A 22,037-nucleotide genomic window follows, 5' to 3' on the forward strand; every position below is an offset into this window, starting at 1 on the left:
GCTGTCTCCCCATTCAGTGGAGTGTCTGTTGATTCACATCACAGAAAATGAGAAGAGAATCAGCCTCCTTGTGCCTGAAGCTACACAGGCCACACCTTTGGAATGGTTCTGGGTGCAATTCCACGTAAGGGCAGCTTTGATAACTGGTGTGGCAGGGTGGGCTAGATCAGGGCACAGCCCACACCTTACCCCTCTCCCTGTGCTGGCACCAACATTGTAGCCAACAGTAGACTCAGAATCCTTGCTCTCCCTGGGAGTGCACACAGTGTTCTGCAGATATGATGGCCGCCATCTTGACCAGCACATGCAGGGATTGAATCGGGGACCTTCAGTGCTAAGAGCACAAGCCTCCTCAGCAGACAACTGTAACAGCCTCACATCCTCTGAGATCCAAGCACATCCTACCTGCCAGCCTAGGGCTGACACAGGGATCTGTGGGGAGGTGGGAAGGTATCTTGCACCCTCTTCCTCCCTCTGGCACCCTCATTCAGAGCAGAAGTGGATCTGGCTCTGGTTCTGCATACTTGGTGCCTTTCACCCATAATGTGGCCCTTTCATAAAATCCCTCCAAGAAATGATTTACAAGTCAGGATAGGTTGGACAGGCCAAACCTGAGTGGCACTGCAATGCCATGTGCCAGATCACACGCCCGGAGCAGGAGCCAGCCCCAGTCCCATGGAACAGGAGCCACCAGAGCTGCTGGGTGAGTTTTTCCATTTTATATGTCGTTATGTCATTTTATTTTGTTTCATTTCATATTAGTGAACAACGTGGGGCTCTACAATTGCTATCCTTGCCCTCAATGGCTGCTTCCAGGATGTGCCCCCCAGGTACAACTTGCCCAAAGGAGATAGGGGGACATAAGGAGGAGACAGTGTCATTTCTCTTCAATACCTGCCTGCAGAGCTAGCTGGACATAATGAATGGCAGGAACGAAGAGGAACAGGCTGCAACAATGAAAGATGTAATGGCCTCACTCCCCTTGTGCACCAGGGAGACATGGTACGGCATCATGTCATTTAGGTAGGGCTTTTTCAAAATACAACAGTATAACGTTAGCATTCAGTAACAGGTGTAGCTGAGGGTAGTGATAGATGCAGCATGGTACGCTAGCTCTGCTAGCTTTCCAAATGGTGAATTGTATCCTGCAGCAGATACCATTTAACAACTGTGTTAATCAGTGTTCCTGTAAATCAGAGCATGCAAAAGCACAAGGAGGTGGGAAAAGGCAATTATCTGCTGACCCCTTTAAATGCAGAACAGAAGTAAGGACTTTAGTGTTAACAAGCAGCCTTGTTCGAAATAGCTACAAAACATGGGGCTTGTGCATGTGTAAGTTAAAGACTAGGGAAATAATACGGAGAAACTGAAAGAAAATCAGTTGTAGGAAAAGAAATGGGTGTGGAGGGGGATTTAATGGCAATGATGCTACATCAGTAAGTAAAAAGCCAAGTGAATCTCGGAATGTCAGCCAACATCCTACCATAACAACAAACAAATGTAGGGCCAAAGGGAAGTTTGTACTGCTAAGGTGACAACCAACAATTAGTCTCCTGTCACAACTTGCTTAGATTTTACAAACAGACCCTTTGTGAAGGGTAGAGCGGAAAATGGCCAGCATATTTTCCTGGATTGCACCATGCAAAGGAAAAGGATAATCAACCAAGGAAAAGAAGCATTTAGTAGTCATTTCCAATGACTTCTAACCCTCACCTGCAAATGCCTCATTTGCTCCAACTGTAAAGAGATGCATTAGCTGCAATACAGTTTCAATGTGGTGTAAGGCAATCACATATACTGTAACTGACCTCTCTGATGGGGCAGCCGTGAATGCTGTGATACAAGATTTTCATATACTTAGTAGCATCCCAAGTGTGGCACAAATTCGGGAGAAATGGCTATAGACACTCCAGTCACTAGGTGCTCTAGGCTGTGGTCCCTGACAGGGTCCCAGTAAGCACCCACCCACAGAGTTGCTCGTAGCACCACCCTTAGGGTGCAGTCTACAGGGGCGGCTTCAGGCACCAGCACGTCAAGCGCGTGCCTGGGGCGGCAAGCCATGGAGCGGCGCTCTGCCGGTCACCGCGAGAGCGGCAGGCAGGCTGCCTTCAGTGGCATGCCTGCAGAGAGTCCGCTGGTCCTGCAGCTTTGGCGGACCTCCCGCAGGCTGCCGCTGAATCCGCGGGACCGGGGGCCTCCCGCAGGCAAGCCGCCAAAGGCAGCCTGCCTGCCGTGCTTGGGGCGGCAAAATACCTAGAGCCGCCCCAGGCAGTCTAGCAGAACAGAACAAAGGTAACTATGGCCTCTCGGATCCTCTATCTAGGTGCTGGTCTGTCCCTTCTTGTCTCTCCATCTACAGTAAGTGAAGTAAATAGCTGATAAATCCCACTGGCCAAGTGTTCTCATTGGGCCTGCTGCATTGCCCATCTGTCTTCCAGCTCCGGTGGCTCAAAGGCTGTTCCCGTTGTAGCTTTCTGCTGCTTGTCCCTGAACCTAAAGCATCTACAGCTTGCACAACTCCCCCTCTCTTTCTGTCCCCAGCTCTCAAGCTATCTGCTGTTGCTGGATCCACGCGAGTGAGCGCTCATCTCCCTAGCCTATGGCCTTCCAAGTCCCTCTGGGGAGAGGAGAAAAGCATGCTACCATGGCACAGAATAGATGCAAATGATAATCCCTAGAGGCCAGGAAGCCTGAGAGATGGGAGAAGCAGAGCAGCATTGACTTTTTCTAGTTCAGTCACTGATCCTGTATTGTTTGATCCTGTTTGGGGCAACATCTGGCAGGCCTTGTATGTCAGACAGGCAGGAAACAATGAAAGTAATATCTCTGAAACTGGAAATGCCCTCACATCATGAGCACTTATATACCATGACCATAGGCACCGACTCCGTGGGTGCTCTGGGGCTGGAGCATGCACAGGGAAAAATTGGTGGGTGCTCTGTACCTACCCACAACCAATCTTCCCACCCCGGCCTCTCCCCAACTCACTGCCGCCTCCCCCTGAGTGTGCCATATCCCTACTTCTCCTCCCAGGCTTGCCGCCGTGAAACAGCTGTTTTACGGTGTAACGAGTGCGCTCAGGAGTGGAGGCAGGGAAGAGGCAGGGCCAGGGCAGGGATTTGCAGAAGGATTCCAAAGGGGACAGGGAGGGGCAGAGTTGGGGCGGGGACTTTGGGTAAGGGGTTGGAATGGGGGCAGGGCAGGGGTGGGAGTTGGGGCAGGGGCAGGGGGGGCGCGAGCACCCACCGGCGCCAGGTGAAGTTGGCGCCTATGACCATGACCTCTCTTTTGATGAGGAAAAAAATTCAAAGGAATTGCTAGAAAATGCAGTTTGGAGTCCACTGTACATTCAAAGGGCTTTGCTGAGGCTTATGACTATAGATGGTGCTAAGCCCCTGACTGGGGGGGTACTGTGAAGACTTCAGGTTTGGGGCAGGAACAGGCTGGAAATTGCTTCCCCCCACCACCACTCCAGAGCTTAGCTGAGGGGTGTCAGCACTGTGCAGGGCTTTGGCACATGCAGGGCTTGGCTCCTCCTGGCCAGTGTCCCAGCCAGAGGCAGTGGGGGAAGGACGGAGCCTGCCGGACAGGCTGTTGAGGAGCTGAGTGCTCTGACTGGGGGCTGGTTCTCCACACAGCGCTGAGAGCAGGATGCATCCCTCGGGGGGGATACGGAAGAGCAGCAGAGCTGAGGAGGTGAAGGGGCAAAGCAGGGGGAGGACTGTTGAAGAGGGAGCATATAAAGGGCTGATGGATGGGCAGCAGGGGTGACATGTAACTGGCTGATGCCTGGAGCCTGCCCGCACTCATTAGCCGTCGCCAGCCGGAAACGGGACAGCAGGCAGGGCCCTGCTGGCCGAGAGCCAGCATGTCATGAGGGCTATGCTGACGGACCAGCAGGGAGAGCAGCCGGCCTCACATGCTGCATCTTCACCTGCCACCAACCTTATACACCCATCCTCACTGTCATCCACTGAATACCCCAATTCACTGCTGGCGGGCAGGTGGCTGGTGAGCAGAAATCCAGCCAGCAGCAGGATGCACCACTACTGCGGGGGGGAAACAGAAAATACTGGACAAGTTGCCCATTTTTAAGAAGTCGGGACACCTGCAGGAGGGCTTAAATATGGGACTGTCCTTTAAAAATGAGACGTCTGGTCACCCTAACAAACAGGAAGGAGGGGGGAGAGGTACAATAGCCACAGAATCAAACGATTTGTTTCAAATTATTCACCCAGAGCCAATCTGACAACTCAAGTGTACTACTCTGAAGCTGTACTATTCTGCTGTATGACAGAACATAGTTAAGACCAGTGTTCCCTCTAATTTTTCCCACACATGTGCAGAATGAATTTTGTTATGTGCACCAATATGGAGGCCATGTGTGGTGTGGGAGCCACGGGGTTCATACTGTGAGAGGTGGCTCAGGGTTGGGGTGCAGGGGTGTGAGGACTCCAGCTGGGGGGTGCAGGCTCTGGAATGGGGCCAGGGATGAGGGAGTTGGGGCACAGGCTTCTCCGGGACTATGGCGGGGAGAGAGGACTCCCCCCAGCTCTTTCTCCCCCCAGCAGCACCTGGGCTGGGATGGAAAAGCACCCTTTCCCCATCTGCGGCAGGTCACAGCCAAGCGGGTTCCTTGAGCATCTGTGCAGCGCTTAATAGGCTGCTGTGTGGCCACGCGGCTGCACAGCTTACAGGGAACTTAGGTTAAGACTATTACAAGATCCTGTACACAGTTGAATTAGGCCAAACAAGAAAATGATAATTAACCATCAGTTCAAAAAAGCAAGCAAACAAGCAGCCCCCGCTCCTCCAGAAAAAAAAAACTTATTTCATGACAAAAACCTAAAAACTGAATTTTTGAGTTGGGGCAATGAGAATTTTGTAACTTCACAAAAACAAACAATCCAGTATTCTGAGGTGCTGCTAACTCACCTGCCCAGGAGCAGGAGTGCTTTTAGCCACAACACTTATGGGATTGGAAACTTGCTCATCGCTGAGGTTAATAAAATAAAACACCAATCTGGCTGAGCAGAGCTGGCACAAAATGGCTATTGTCAGGCAACCCTAGGAGCTCAACCAGTCTAATAAGTATTAGAGAGGGGCTCATGACACAAAGGCTTATTTCAGATGCACGTCATGAGGCTCAGAAACACCTATCAGGCTTAGCTAGAGAAACCATGATGCTATGGAAGTGTGATCATGAGGTGATAAGAATGTGATTGAAAGCTGATATGTTAATGCTTAGTTTAGAGGCGGGAAAGTCTTTGCTTTTTTGTTTGCACCATCTGCCTCCCTGGAAACCCAAGTAACAAGGCAGAAGATGCCAGACTGCTTTTATAACCAATGTATTTAAGCTGCAGAGGAGCAAGGAGCATAAAGGCCATATAAATCAAAAATGCAATATTGCCGTGACTGAGGGCGTGATAACCAGGCCAAGAGAATAATTCAGTAGAAACAGAAAACTCCAGATGCTTCTCCAGTTCACTGCATTGAAGTTTAAACACCATGCATCTGCAAAGTGCATCCTTTTGCCCAAGGATGACATTGCCATAGGCTCTGTTGCAGTGCCCAGAGTTTTGCCAAAAACTCTCCACACAAGGACCAAGGAGAAACTGTGGGGTTGTTTATGCTTACCTTCTCCTTGGTATTGAATACACAGTCATCATGGAAAGTGCAGAGCCAAGTATTCAAAATATGCCTTCCTGCTACACAAGCCAGACCCTCAGCTGGTGCAAACTGGCACCGTTTTGTTGTCTTCAGTACAGTGACCCCAATTTATTGTAGCAGAGGGTCTTGCCTGCAGTGTTCTTACAAGGAATAGGAAACATAGCACAAATTGACATGTGCCTGTCAGAAGCATAGAAGATAGTGTGGTTGACAGAAGGAGATAGAGTAATGTGGCTGTAGTAATCTCTGTAACCAAACTCTAGTGAGTAAAGGAGATAAGTCTTGATTTTAAAATTGTGTTCACATATTCACCATTTCCCAGGCTCTTTCTTTCTCTCTTTTCTGCAGGATAAAAGGGACAGAGAGTGGAAGCTAATTTACTTTCAATCAGTAGAGAGAAAACATGCTTGGATGTGCGATATCAGGCTCAGCGGGACAAATTCAAACTTCTGCCTTCCTAGCCATCCCCCTGAGATGAGCATCTGAGCTCTGCTGGGCGGTTTGAAAGGTTTGCTTTCCTTATCTTGTTTCAGCAGAGTTTAGGTGCACTAAACACAAAATAGCAAAGTGCATTAAAAGGCAACACAAACGTTTCCCTTTTAAACAAATAGATCAAACATCCAGGCTTCCACAAATACATACAAACAAAAAGTATGCAAGTTGCTGGCTATGTCAGGTCTCCAAGTGGGTCTGCTGGCATGTGAATCAAAAGGCAAATCGATTCTAGGGGGGAGCGGAAGGGAGAGGGGTTAATTCTGTGCAGTGAAATATAATTTCATTCTTTTTATGTTTAAATTCTTGTCTAGAATAATTAACTCTGGGTTGGATTCGTTGCATGGTCGCTGTTGGTAACCCGGGCAGCAACAGAGAGCATTCAGCAGAAGGTTGTGGGACCAGGCAATGTGCTCACAGCCTCTCCCAGGAGAAGGGCCTACAGGTGACTAACGCTGCCCTGGAAGTGAACAGCACTAGAGATGGGAAGGGATGTTGGCCAGGCAAGTGCTAATTCAACACATCCTTGCTGCAGCTTCCCCTGGCAGAATTGTAGCTACCACCAGTGGCCTGCCTGAGAGGAATCGCCACTACTAGTCAGTAAGTGAAATCCTGACCCTATGAAGCAGTTTTGCTATCGACTTCAATGGGACCAAGATTTCACCCAATAAGTATCTGATCTGAAGTCAATAGGATTCGTTCCACTGACTTCTGAGGGGTTTAGGCAGGCCCTCTGAGCGCAAAGTGCCCACTGCTTATGCTTCAGCCACAGGGATCCTGTTTGTACCAGTTTACAGAAAAAGTCATTCAAACTGAACCCTGCCCTGTTGAATCTTTTCCTACTTGCCAGCAACATTCTGCCCAGTGGACTGTTATTCGAAGGCTTCTGTGAGCATGTGAGTTTCCATTTTGAATGTGTAACTCTAGGATTATCAATACATCTTGCACAGAATGAAGTCTGACAAATTTGGTTCCTCACACAAACTGTATGTCTCACTGGATTATTGGAATGTCGGTTGCTCTTAAGAATTCCTTGTTAAGCCCATGTAGGGCTTGATTAAGTGAACATTTAGTTCACAGCAAGTGCGGGTATGAGTCTACCCATTTGTAGCCTGCTGTGCAGTATGTCTGTGTCGACCATGCTGACTCACACTAACAGCTCCTTAGTGAACTTTGATCTAGTCCTGTTTTAAAGCATGGTTGATCCAAGTGCCCTAAAATGGGGCCACATGGATACTACAAGAGAGACTGATACCCTGGCTTGCCACAAACTAAATGTCCATGTAGACCCTGGTCATGCCTAGATGTCACCTAAGACCAGGGCCGTCCCTAGGGGGAGCGAGGGCCCTGGGGCAAATCAGTCTGTATGGGGCCTCCCCCCTTAACATTTCTTATACAGGTGAAATCTGGTTACAGTGAACTTCACAGGTAGATGCTGGTCTCAGGTTAAATATTGATAGCTCTCAGCTGTATAATTATAATGTTGTTATATTATATTGTAGTTCTTTTTTTTATAAATTATAATGAAGTTTATATAATAAAAAAAACCGGGCCAATCACAATCAGTGTTGTGCTGTTTACATTCTGAAATCCACCTTCCTGGACTTCCTTGCAGCAAACTCACTTCCCAGGTGCATATGGTCTTGCTACTCTCAGTGGATTTTTAAAAAAATGTAATTACACATTCAGAATACTAAAAGCCCATGTCTCAGGAACTGGGTAGCTCTTGGAGGGCCTATAGGAGCCCTGGTGCTGGGGGATCCCTGGACCCTCCAGCATGAAGGAGGAGCTCTAAGATCTGTTTTCTCTGGGTGCTGGGAGGGGGAGAGGAGGTGGAAAAGCCGATGGACGGAGGACCCCAGTCCTAGTGGGTGGTAGAAAGAGCAGAGTTGTGGGACCCCAGGTCCTGGTACAGTGGGAGAGGGACCCCAAGGCTGGAGAGCTAAAAGGCAAGAAGGATCCTGAGGCAGGGGGATGGTAAGGGTTGGCCTTGGCCTGGAGGTGGCATTGGAGGACCCCACCCAATGCTGGGAGAGGGGAGAAAGGGCAGTGGAAGGGGGAGGTATGAGGCACTGAGGGGACACCAGTGCTGGGCAACAAGCGATGGAGATTATTGGCTGGCACTCACCTGTGCTAGGGCAAGGGGCCCCCCTCTGCAGGTGGAGGGTCCTACTGAAAAAGGAAAAGTCTATCCGAGGTGGAAGGGCAGGGTCAGGGTCAGCCTGGGTCAGCCTGCCCTGGCACTAGTGGTGGGGGCTCTAGGACCCTGTGGTGGCAGGTGATGGCAGGAGCCAGCAGAGCAGAGCAGAGCGGGCTGGGGCCAGGTTGCTCCCTGTTGCTGCCACAGAGACTGAGCCCGAACCTGAGCCTGAGCCCGGGGGTGGCAGGCAAGAAAAAGAAATAAAAGCCTGGGCTGATGAGTGGGGGGGTGCGGACTGACCCCTGCTGCCTGCGCTGGGCCCCCTGCTAACCGCCAGGGCCACCTTGCCTGCCCCCCGTCCTCCTGAAGTGCAGGGCCTGCCAAAGCACGGGACCCAGGACGGTTGCCGCAGTCTGCCCTATGGATGGAAAGACTCTGGAGACTTAGGATACATCTACCCTGGAACTGGAGGTATAATTTCCACCTCAGGTAGACATATCCCTGCTAGCTCTTATTGACTTACTGTGCTAAAAGTACCAGTGTAGCCCCCATGACACAAGCAGCAGGAAGGGCTAGCCACATGAGTATGTATCTATGGTCTGTGATGGGATCATATTCAGGGTGGCAGATCACCCCGCTGATTGTGCCACCCACAGCTACACTTCTATATGCTGATAAGCAGATATGATGGGCTATAAGGAAAGATGAGTGTTAAAGCTGGTCAGAAAAAGCTTCAGCGGAACCACTTTCTACTGGAGAATGCGATTTCATTGACACTGAAATGCTTCATGTAATCATGTCAATTTCACTGAAATTTCATTGAGAGAAACTTGGAAAAAAATCCAACAATGTTGGAACATCCCTTTTTGACATTTTTTAAATGAAACGTCTATTTTGTTCTGAAACAACTTAATCTTTATAAATGTTATGTTAAATTACATTACATTACAATATAATATACAATTCTAAAGAGTTTAAATCGAAATGAAACATTTTGATCGAAAACTAATTTTTTTTTAAATTGTTTTGCAGAGAATTTCAAAATTTGGCTGGGTTCTGATTTCAAAAATCTCACATTTTTTTGTGAACTGGATTTTTTGTCCTCAATTCTGCTCTAGTCACTATGTATTTTGGAATATTAGCCCTCACCTGAGAACTTGAAATTATGAACCTGAATCCAGAGACAGGAGGGACTTCAACATGCTATGTCACCGACTCCATTCTAAGGACATGAGGCTGCACACTGGCTTACTCCAGAGCTGAAACTCATCCATGCTCTCAGAGATATTCAGCCAACTCCACAGATTCCACAATAGTTATTATTATTAAATTTTCTGGATGCATTAAATCTCTTTTCCCTCTCTAACTAAGCTCACAGAACAGCTTCACCAGATCTTCCAAGGGCTTTGAGTGATAAGATGAAATGTTTAACAGCTTTAATTTTCTATAGGTTTCTTTTGTAAATGATAGAATATTATGGCCTGCTCAGACAGGCAACATAGCCAGAGGATAACATACTCTTCTAGAACACAAGTGAACAGGGTTCTGATTCCTGGCTGTGATACTGACCTGAGGCAAATCTTTGCTCCCCTTTCCCTGCCTGCTACTTGTGAATGTAGATTATACATTATTTAAAGTATCTTTTACTGTGTATTGGTTCAGAGACTAGCACAATGGGGCCTCTAAGCACTATTGGAACAAAATTAAAAGCCAGTGGCCCAAACTCATCCCTGTTGGAATCCCACTGAGTCAATGGAGAAACTAGGGCCAAAGCTGGCCTATATTCTTTACTAAAATGAAAAGTTCCTTCTCTAGCTAACTTATTGGAGGGAAAGTCTGACACTTACTCACATAATCTTCTCTCAGTCTTCTTGCCTGGGGCATGAGAGACACCTGGTTCCGAGTCATGGTGAAGGAGAAGGATGGATGTCTTCCTACTCACAAGACATGCGGCTAGAAATCTTGAGGGAGCAGAGGGGGCACAAAAGAGCAGAACCATCAGAAAGTAAGAGAAGCTATTTGTGATAACAGCATGGCAATCCTGGAGTCCCTCTGGGGCACATATACACTCAGACTCCAGACAGACACAAAGGAGAGTTTTTCCCCCAGCTATCGGGGCAGGTGTTCTTCTTTCTGCATTGGGAATTGTCTATTCCATATTAGACATTTGACCTTCGCACTTCTCAGATCTTCTGTTCAGCTTGTGAAACCCAGCCTGGCCATGTATTAATTGAGGATCTTACATATGTATCCTTCTTGCAGTGTCACCACTAGACAAGCACTTCTGCTATAATCTAAGTGGAGGTAGTAGCACAGAATGTATCCGGCATGTCCAACAAGGAAAGGAAATTGACTAATCACCTGCAGGAGATTAATGGCACCCTCTCTATTACTTAAATCCAAAATCACTACACAGGCTGTGTGCTGAAAGACAGATACGCTTGCTGCTTTAGTTGTGCAATAGCACCTCTAAAACCCAAACCATGATATTATTTGGTGGGCTGATTCAATTCCATCACACTGTGAACAGTTTTCTCCTTAGCGCTTAAAGACATCCTGCAATTGACCTGCAGTATGATTACTAGGGCAGATTATGGCAATCAAGGGCCCTGGGTGCACCACCACAAGGCGCTCTCTGTGACTCTGCCTTTACAGCCCCACCCTGTGCTATGGCCTTCCCCCACGCCTGGAAGAACTATGGCACTGCAGGCCCTCTCCATCCCATCAGCAGCGGACGCTATCTGCTCTTAAAAATGGCAGGTATGGCAGCCAGGGGCAACCTCTTCTCCATAGAGAGGCTGGGATGACAACAGGAGAACCCTGATTAGGGTTGCCAGTTTTCTAATCACACAAAACCGAACACCCTTCCCTGCCCCCTGCCCCTTCTCCGAGGCCCTGCCCTGTTCACTCCATCTCCCCTCCCCTGTCGCTCACTTTCCCCCACTCTCTCACTCGCTCGTTTTCACCGAGTTGGGGAAGGGGGTTGGTGTGCAGGAGGGGGTTCAGGCTCCAGGGTGGGGCCAGAAATGAGGGGTTCAGGGTGCAAGAGGTGGTCAGATCTCCAGCTGGAGGTTTGGGCTCTGGGAGGGGGCCGAAGATGAGGGGTTCTAGGTGCAGGAGGGGGCTTCACGCTGCGGCAGGGGGTTGGGGTGCAGGAGGGGATTTGGGGGTGCAGGCTCCAGACAACACTTACATCAGGCAGCTCCCAGGAAGAAGCAACATGTCCCTCGGCTCCTGGGTCAATGAGAGCTGTGGAGCTGGCAGTCATGGAGGGAGCAGCATGAGGACCCCCCTTGGCCATTCCTGCACCTAGGAGCCAAGGGACATGTCACCGCTTCCGCAGAGCTGCGTGGAGCTGGGTAGGGAGCCTGCCAGCCCTCCACCAACCAGACTTTTAATGGCCTGGTCAGCGATGCTAACCGGAGCTGCAAGGGTGCCTTTTTGACCTGGTGTTCTGGTTGAAAACTAGACACCTGGCAATCCTAGGACCCTCAGTATTTCGCCAGTGTGGGCGGGTGGGTGGACTGCACTCTTCTCCTCCTGCCACACAGTCTTTTACCAAAGCAGAGGACTATTGAGTTAACATCCTGCTGAGATGCATGAGGCAGTTCAACTGCACTCAGAGGTATAGTTTCAGGCTCTCTGCAGACTCAGGCAAATGTGTCTCAATCTTCTCCTGTTTTCAATCTTCTCTTCACAACCTTGGGGGCTAGAATTTTCTTTTAAATGAAAGTTGAGATTCTGTCCTCAACATAGGTCTCCAAAACATAGGGGCCTAAGGCTTATGGCAGCCTCTGTAACTGTTTATAAAATACTCTAAAGAAAGCACTTTTCTCTTCTTCTATTTGGACCAGGGCCACTAATTTCACATCGTTAGTTTAATGGTTATTGTATATCAGCATAATTGAGGCACTGTCACTTTAATAGTTAAGGTTACTGAGACAGCAACTTAATTGATGCATTGTCACTTTAACTTCTTTTTTATGTGTGGTGTTTATTAGAGTGCAGGGAAAATTAAACAGAGTAATTGAAGCATTTGAATAATTAACTGAAGTAGGATTTTGGCAGAAATACACCTGCTGATATTTTGTAAGACGGGTTTCTCAGTGAAGGACTTATTTAAATGCAAACTACTTGATGTATCAGAAGAATATTCTGTATGGTGGAGTGAGGGCATTACATATTGCAGCATGTCCCCACCATACCATAATTCATCTTCAAAAGAGGAGGACTCAACAGAGATTCCATGGGCCAAATGCACCCCTGGGTCCAATCTCATGATCAACCTTATATTTTAAAAGTAAGGTGGGAATCGAGCAGCAGCAATAGAGAGACCTGATTAGGCTATACACCATATTGGCAAAGGACAGATATAGCCCCATAACAGGCACAGCAGGCACAGTCCCTACTTGCCCCACTACTGACCACCTCTATTTCTTGCTTTCATCCACATCCTCATCTATGGCAGGTGCAGAGAAAGCAGAGTGACCACAGCATCTGAGCTCATCAAGAAAAAGGAGGCAACTCAGAGCATTATCCATACATTGATGATAGTGCACCTTATGATGCTTCACAATCACACGTAGAGGTCATGCATACACATTGCACAGAAGGAGTGACACAATCAGAACGGACAGCTTCTTTCCTTATGTGCAATCTGAGCCGCAGAAAAATGGCTAAGCCCATCAGTAGGAGAAACATGAATAAGCCGCCTTTGATATACAAACACATAGGCCCTACCTCATGCTGTCAACCAAAATCACAACATACACAGTAGAGATGAATAGAGGAACATTACAAAAACTAATTACAAAGAAGGGCTCAAAAGCTATATGTGAGCTCAAATGTTATTTAGTTTGTGTTCCTCTTCGGAGGCTGTGAAAAGAGGAAGGGAACTGAGAAGTGGAAAAAAGCAATGGCAAAAAATAAGATTAAAACAGAGCAGAGAAGAAAAACAAATACAGAAAGAGTGAGAAAAAAAGAGAAAAAAATGAATGAAAAAAGTCAACATTGTGTATATACACAAAACACACCATTTACTTGCAGGACTGGCGCTAGGGGTTTGAGCGCCCTAGGTGGCCGGCAATTTCGGTACCCCGCGCTCTGGTCCTGCAGCTCCAGTGGAGCTGCCGCAGTGGTGCCTGCGGAGGGTCCGGTGCTCCGCAGCTCCGGTGGAGCTGCCGCAGTGGTGCCTGCGGGAGGTCCACCGGAGCCGCGCGAGGAGCCGACCATCCGCAGGCAGGACTGCGGTGGCTCCACCGGAGCTGCGGACCAGCAGACCCTCCACAGGCACCACTACGGCAGCTCCACCGGAGCCGCCTGCCGCCCCCTCCGGCAAAATGACACCCACCAATTATTCTGGCACCCTAGGTGATTGCCTAGGCTGCCTAAATGGTAGCGCCGGCCCTGCTTACTTGATATATGTAGACCCAGACACAGTAACAGGATCTCCAAATACTGCAAAAACAGTAACTCAGCTTGTACCACTTACTATCTGCTATTCACAGACCTTCATGGCTGTTTGCACAAATGCTTGGGAAATGGCAATTCTTTATATAAATACATGCATCACAGGTGTACAAAGAGCATGAGCAAGAGCATTCACCATTCGGAGTGTATTGTCCTGTTTTTTAAAAAATGCCAATCATTCATGGAGCAGCTACAATAGCATGTGACTTGGGAGGTGATCAATTAGATGTCACCACTAGCAAATAGTCCAAGTGAACAACTTGCAAACCTCTCAGGGGTTGAAACTGGTTCAGGTAAATTATGCAGTGAAAGCTTACAAACAAAGCTATTTGTAGAATAGGTTTCTGAGTGATTCACATACAGGGGAGGAAAGGGCTAAATTCATAAGATGATTTATGTGCAATGAATAATTCAACAAACTCTTAATATTACAGCACCTATTACACTCTTGACATTATGCTGAAAATAAGATAGATCATAGATATAGACTGGCACAAGCAGTTCTATTTTGATAGATTCTTCCATTCCCAATACATAACATAAGGGTCCACTTAGCTACAAAAACAAAGAGTTTTTAAAAAGCTGGATCTCCTAGTGTGGGTAGAACAATGTTCAATTTATAGGGGGAAACAATGAGATCACAGTAATTTTGCAAAACATTTAAAAATGAGGTTTAGGAGGTTCACAAAATCTCAGCCTGCCTGAGGTTTGTTCATTACTAATTTACAATGAAAGAAGAATCAGGAGGATGCACCTAACCAGCATGTTCAATCACGGTTAAAATTTTAAAAAATGCTATAGAACCTTAGATCTTCAGTGTATCAACCATAATGATTTTTCCATTATACGTGTGGCAAACAGAGGGAGCAACAGATACAGTGCAACATTCTTCAGAGAAGGGTCACACAGGGGACACAGATAACTACTTACACCAAGGAACATTAAAATGACAGTGACACACACCCCCTTCTGTAGTGATCACTATTACTGGCTGCTTAAGGGATTGTTTAAGAAATGATCTGTGAACTTAATTTTTAATTAAGCCAGGAGCCCTAAGGGCCTTTTGAGTTCAAGCGTGGGGGGGAAATCAATTTTTGGTGAGGGAGAGGTCTTGTAAAATCTAATAGGCTTGAGTAATGTATCAAGAAGCTTTTAAGATCAGTCACCCAGTCCAACTGAGGAAAGTCTAAAACCCAATTTCAGATCACTAAAACTCTGTAAAGTGGAACAGACAGTCACCATAGCTCAGGTCCGTAGAAAACTACTGTGTTCAGCTCTGACACTGATATTATTCAGAGAATAGATGGTCAACTCTAATGTGGAAAACTTTACAGGGAAACCCTTACATTCTGTTCCTACGAACTTCAAAGACAGCTATCCTCACATGAGCTGACAGTTGCAGGAATTCCAACTAACTCTGGTAGAACAAGTTCAGCTTGGCTAGGAAGCTTTGAATGAATAAATAAATGTTAACCATCAAAATGTACTAAATGGGGAAGAAGGAGAGAGGCAACTTCAAACTAAAGGGCAAAATTCCCGGTACTGATGTACACTGCAGATCTGTCTTGTGCACATCACGATCACAGTAAATATGGATAGAAAAGACATACTGCATCACTGATTCCATCTTCCTCACACGTGGAAATTCCAGTAGACTCCATTCTAATCCTACAGCTGGTCTTTTGAGTTATCTATTGATTTCTGCTGGTTAATGTTTGGTTTTAACCAGACCAATTGCCTCATGAACCACAGACCATTACTTTGCTTAAAAATCTAGTTGCCCAACAGAGCAATAAAGATCTATTGATTTTTCTGGCTCTGGGGCTACTGATTCTCCGGCGGATGCCAACAAAGACTAGTAGAAATCAACAAAGCAGATGAAGAATGCCACTAGAGTTTACTGGACTTCCTATAAGGCATGGCTGTTCATTACCATTGCTGCTACCACACTTTGGGGATTGTGGGAATTTCTTGCAAAATTGACTCAAAATGAAAAAGTAACAAACCAATAGATCTTCAGTATTATCCAGATGAAATGACAGATTATCCATATGTTTTTTTAAAGAGGCTAATAAATAAAAGGATAATTCACAGAATCATAGACATGTACAGCTGGAAGGGACCTCAAGAGGTCCTCTAGTCCAGCTTCCTAAACTGGAGCAGGACCAAATATATCCAGACTATACCCGACAAGTGTTTGTCCAACCTGGTCTTAAAACCTCTAGTGATGGGGATTCCACAACCTCCCTTGGAAGCCTGTTCCAGTGCTTAACTATTTTTAGAGCTAGACAGCTTTTCCTAATGTCTAACCTAAATCTTCTTGCTGCAGATTAAGCCCATTACTTTTTGTCCTACTTTCAGTGGACATGGAGAGCAATTGATCATCATCCCCTTTAGAACAGCCCTTAACATATTTGAAGACTTATCAGGTCATCTCAGTCTTCTTTTTCTCAAGATTGAACATGTTCAGTTGTTTTTTTTAACCTTTCCTAATAGGTCTGGATTTCTAAACCTTTTATGATTTTTCTAGCTCTTCTCTGGACTCTCCCCCATCTGTTCCCATCTTTCCTGCAGTGTGGCACCTGTAATTGGACACAGTATTTGAGCTGAGGCCTCACCAGTGCTGATCTAGATTGGGACAATTATCTCCTGTGCTCTCCTTCCCCACTTAGTAAGGGGCTTATATTTTCCTTCATCTTTCTCTTGCTCCTAATGGATTTATAGAACTTTCTCCACTTTCTGAAACAAAACATTGTCCCCAGTACATTCCAAGAACTTACTGTATATTTTGTGTTTTGCTGTATAATTACCCAGGTATCTGTTGGAAAAGTAAAAGTCCCATATTACTACAGATCTGGTGTTTTGGCTAGTTCTGTTATTTGCTTTAGAAATTCTTCATCCACCTCATGATTTGGTCATCTATATTGGGTTCCTACCATGACATCACCCCTGTTTTTTCCCCTCTTATCTTTATCCAGAGACTTTCAACTAAACTGCCTCTTGCCTCCTTCTGGACAGCAGAACCAGTGTATATATTTCTCATGTATAAAGCAACACCACCTTCCTTTTTTTTTTTCCTGCCTGTCCTTCCTGAACAAGCTATATTCCTCTGAGTGAGCTTTCCAGTTTCACATGTAATTTTAGATAAATAGTTAAACTTCTTATTTGGTTACAGGGACTATAAGACCAAACGTTATCTTTGAAGGCATGTAATTTTACATGCATATTACCTACAAGAAAGCTGGGTAGAGGAAAAGTGTGAGAAATGGGAGATGAATGGTCTTGTATTAACAAATCTTCCTTTCTAAGAAACAAGTCATTTATCAAAGCAGTGTACTTCCACCAACTGTCAAAACACTTGGTCTAATTATATGTGATGAACAATGAACTAGAAGTGCAGGAAAGAACTGTAGCTGTGATAAGATTCGGGGGATCTTTACTACACTTATATTTAGATCACAAATCCAAATGTATTAATCATTTTTAATAATGCAAGATGGTTGAGTTTTATTTGTGTACAGGCTATTAATTTTGTATTGTGATTAGCCAATTGAAATTATTTGATTTTTACACATTTTCGTGGAGTACCATTCCTATCTTATTAACCTATGCTTTGAAGTGGAGTTTTGGTTTGTTTTGGTTATATTTTAAAGCATAATCTGAAGCCCTTCTTTTGAATGAAGATACAGCATACACAGAAGTTGTTAAAATGCAACAGTGCTGGCGGGCTAGGAATGGCCACTTTCGCATATTTATTTTAAATCTATTTTGCTAAGAGATGTACTAACTTCTAGTATGAATGTTGCATAGGTACATTTCTTCTTGTTCACCATTCACTCTTGAAGCAAGATAACGTTTGGGACTCATTCTGCCAAACTTATTAAAGTTGAGTAGTACTTTACTCGGCAATGGTTTCAGTGGCATGACCCAGGGGGTAAAATACTACTCAACATGAGTAAGTGTGGCTGAATCAGGCCCACAGTAAACACACATTATGTGGGGAAATGTGCAGCTGCAGCTTAGGCTTTGTCTACACTACACTGCTTTTAGCAACACCCCGGCCATGTTGACAAGGCCATGTTCCTAGAAGTCAGGCAGTGCAAATGCTGTTTGTTGGCACTTTTGCCGACAAAATACTTTCACCCCCTATGAGCAGGGTTCACATTGTTGACAGGAGAGCACTCCTGCCAACAACACGGGCGTTCATACAGGCACTTCCGCGGTAAAATTTTTGTCTTTCAAGGGGGGCTTTTTAAGCACCTGTGAATGTTTTGTCACGCAATTGGCAGTGTAGACAAAGCCTTAGGCTATAAGATTTTCATCTGTCACCTTAGGTGCCTGTATTTGCAGCTGAGATCAAGAAAGTTGCTAGGTTTCATTAACACATACCACAACGTGAGGATAATGGGGGCGGGGGAAGGAAAATGGATGAGTAGGGGGACAATTCTATCACTAAGTGAAAAACTGTGCACTGTGGAAAAAAGAATGATGCATTTGAAATATTAGTTAGATGTAGCTTTTAGCCCCCAAATCACTGATTTTATTGGGACCACTTGCAGAGCCAATCACTGCCACTCATCCTGGAGAATGATATTAATGGATAAAAATCAAATGTTGAAAACTGAAAGAAACTACCCACTACTTAGGGATATAATAACCAATAGCATGAATGTGGGGGCAAAGTGCCTGGCAGGTGCAAAGAAAGCAAATGAAATATTTAGTGTATAAACAAAGGAATTAATTACCAAGCTAAATAAATAATGTTCTAATTGCACAATGACTCTTCTTAGGGTTCAGTATGTGCATATAGATGTCTAAGGCCTGGTCTACACTAGTCTGTTATTTTGGAATTATCCGAGTTAATTAAAAAAAAAAAAAAGATTCCATCCACATGACCAAAGCAGCTTTTTCAACATCAAGGGCTCTTTAAATCAATTTCTGTACTCCACCTCAGCAAGTAGAATAGTGCTTAAATCGAGATCGCAATCCCGGGTTAAAGGTATTGTCGATGCAATTCAACGTTATTGGCCTCCGGGAGCTATCCCAGAATGCTCCCTTGTGACGGCTCTGGACAACACTCTCAACTCCAATGCACTAGCCAGGTAGCCAGGAAAAGCCCCGAGAACTTTTGAATTTCATTTCCTATTTGTTCACCAGCAGCACAGGTGACCATCAGCACAGTCCACCATCACAGGTGACCATGCATAGTCCACCATCACAAGAGATCATGCAGTCTCGGATTCACAGACAAACTCCAGCATGGTCAGAACGGGAGGTACTGGATGTCATTGTATGTTGGGGAGATGAACCTCTTATGGCAAAACTACATTCCAAAAAAAGGAACGCAAATATGTACGCTAAAGTCTCCAGGGCCATGATGGAAAGAGGCTACTTCAGGGACACAGAGCAGTGTCAGACAAAAATCAAGGAGCTCAGGCAAGCATACCAAAAAGCCAGGAAGGAAAATGGGCGCTCTGGGTCACAGCCCCATACATTCTGCTTCTACCGTGAGCTTCATGCAATTATGGGGGGGTGACGCCACCACTACCCCACCACTGTCCGTGGACACCTGCAAGGGGGGGAGTTGCACGGAGAGAGGAAGAAGAGTCTATACAAGGAGCCACATATTAACCTCTGAAGAGCCGCATGTGGCTCTGGAGCCACAGGTTGGCCACCCTTGTTCTAGTCTCATTGATGCAGGTTAAGCCTCCCTGGGGAACTCAGATGGCTGGTTTGTGAAACTGTTCTGTAAGGGTGTATCTACACTGCAATTAAAAATCCATAGCAGGTGCTTGCTCGGGCTTGTGGGACTCAGGCGAAGGGGCTGAGTAGCAGTGTAGACATTCCCACCTCACAGGGTCCTAGACCCCCGGCTCTGAGTCCAGCTTAGGCCTGAACATCTACCCCAAAATTAAACAGCCCTTTAGCCCAAGCCAGCTGGCATGAGCCAGCCATGGGTTTTGAACTGTAGTGTGGATATACCCTAAATGTCAGCTCAGGTTCTGAGTCAGAATGATACATTTTAGCGTAGGTTCTCAAACTGTGGTTCTTAGATCACCAGTGGTCCAGAACCTCCATTCAGGTGGCCCTCGGATAGTTCCCTCTAAGGAATGAAGGGTCACCCCACCTAATTAGTGGAGCTGCACAGGCATGGTTCTACTAATTAGGTGCTTGGACCCTGGAGAAGATGCACATGTAAGGTGAGGTGGTGGCCTTGGACGAAATAGGGGGTAGTTGGAAGGGGCAGTGGGGTGAGAAGAGAGGGTAGAGGGAATTTGGGATGTGCAGTTCAGCATTGGCCAGAGAAAGGGGCAACTTTCCCCAGCTTCCAGGCTGTGGTTGCCAGGGAGAGAGGGCACATCCATCACATTAGAAAGGTAAGACTACTGGTATTAAAATATGAGTTGTGTGCTTTTATTTGTAAAACAAAAAATGATTATTAATTATTAAGTTTTTCTTTATATAGCGCTTTCATCCAAGTATCAGAGGGGTAGCCATGTTAGTCTGGATCTGTAAAAAGTGACGAAGAGTCCTGTGGCACCTTATAGACTAACAGATGTATTAGAGTCTGGACTACCCACTTTCCAGACTCCAAAGAGAAAAAAGTTTGAGAACCACTGGTGTAGGGAATAAACTCTCTGTTAACATGCACAGTTTCAGCCCTATATTTAAAACAAGTTATTTTGTATCTATGAAACTACCAGGTCCAGATTCGGCACTCAGATACACACCCACGGGGGCAGAATGAAGTTCACATGCTCATATCCAACATGACGTCAGTAGGACTTACATACACATCCCCAAGTATGGAATTAGGTGTCTAAAGATATCTGTAAAATAAATGCTAAATAAAGTGAACACATAGAAGAAAAGGATTAAAATATGTACTGATTCCATAGTCACTATTATTAGGCATGATGGTGCAGGTTACATTCTAAATTATGCCGGCAGTGTCAGTGACTGGAGTGAATATGCCTGTGTGGAGAGATCTTGCTTCATTTTTGAGCCTGTGTTTATCCCAGTGCTCTCCTGTCAGCAGTGCAGATAGCAATAACCTCCCATAACCCCAATTCTCATGTATCTATGTTGCCCCAGGGCTGGCAGCCTTCTGAGTGGGCACACCATGGGGATACTGGGTCATGACATTGAAAACCCTCTCCATCTCTAGCTCATCTGCACAGGAGCAGACCTAATCTGTAATAAAGGAGAGTTCAAACTCTGCTTGGATTCCCAAGACACACATTTTACTATTTGTTGCAAACTAATAGAGTGAATCATGTCATGGGTTTGAAATATCAATTCAAAAGTTGTAGAAGGAAAGCCCTTAGTTGGAGTAGTATAATGGAGGATCATCTTGCGAGCAAAGTCCCTGAAAAATTTGGACATGGGCACATGGATTAACAGGTAGAAAAGTATAAAATCATGCTCTCATTGAGGTGAATGGCAAAACTCCCCTTGACTTTATTGGGGCCAGGACCTCATTCCACACTTCTATCATTAAAACTTCCTTACTAAGCGAGGTATGAAAGAGTTTCTAACCCTCTTGGCTGGACATTTAGTTTGAGTCACAACCAGTCTCCAAAAGAACCAAACTAGTGTCTAAGGGCCAGATTGTGTAGCTTCTCCAGCAACACTGCCTTCAGCGGGACTACTTACGTGGGTAAATGCTCACCATCTTACAGGGCCAGCTCCAGGGGTTTTGCCACCCCAAGCAGCGGGGAAAAAAAAAAAGCTGCTATCGTGATCAGTGGCAGCTCTACCGCGCCGCTTTCTTCTTCAGTGGCAATTTGGTGGCAGGTCCTTCCCTCCAAGAGGGGCCAAGGGACCCACTGCCAAATTGCCACCCAAGAGCCCGAGGTGCCGCCCCTTCCCCTTGGCCGCCCCAAGCACCTGTTTGCTGCGCTGGTGCCTGGAGCTGGCCCTGCCATCATGAGCTCTGTAAGCTAGCCCTAATAAAGCAGCGCAGGATAAATAAAAGCAGATCAGGGTCTTCACAATGTTCAGAGTCCACTGGAAGCTGTTAAGAAAGAACCAGGACACCCCAGCCCACATTTCCATAATTCAACCTGTGGACACTACAAAATTGATTCACAAGTATTTTCACCAATTTTTTAAAAACACTAAGTTCATTTCACTGTGATTCAAGAGGGCATTATTAATAGAGCTGTCTGAAATTTTGAGTGAGGTGAGGGTTGCATTTTTCACATTCCCCTCCCTATTTCTTATGGAAAATTCAGAATGAAGTTTTTCTAAATAAAAAGAATTT

This window comes from Gopherus evgoodei, chromosome 10 (genome assembly GCF_007399415.2).
Source record: "Gopherus evgoodei ecotype Sinaloan lineage chromosome 10, rGopEvg1_v1.p, whole genome shotgun sequence".
NCBI lineage: Eukaryota > Metazoa > Chordata > Testudines > Testudinidae > Gopherus > Gopherus evgoodei.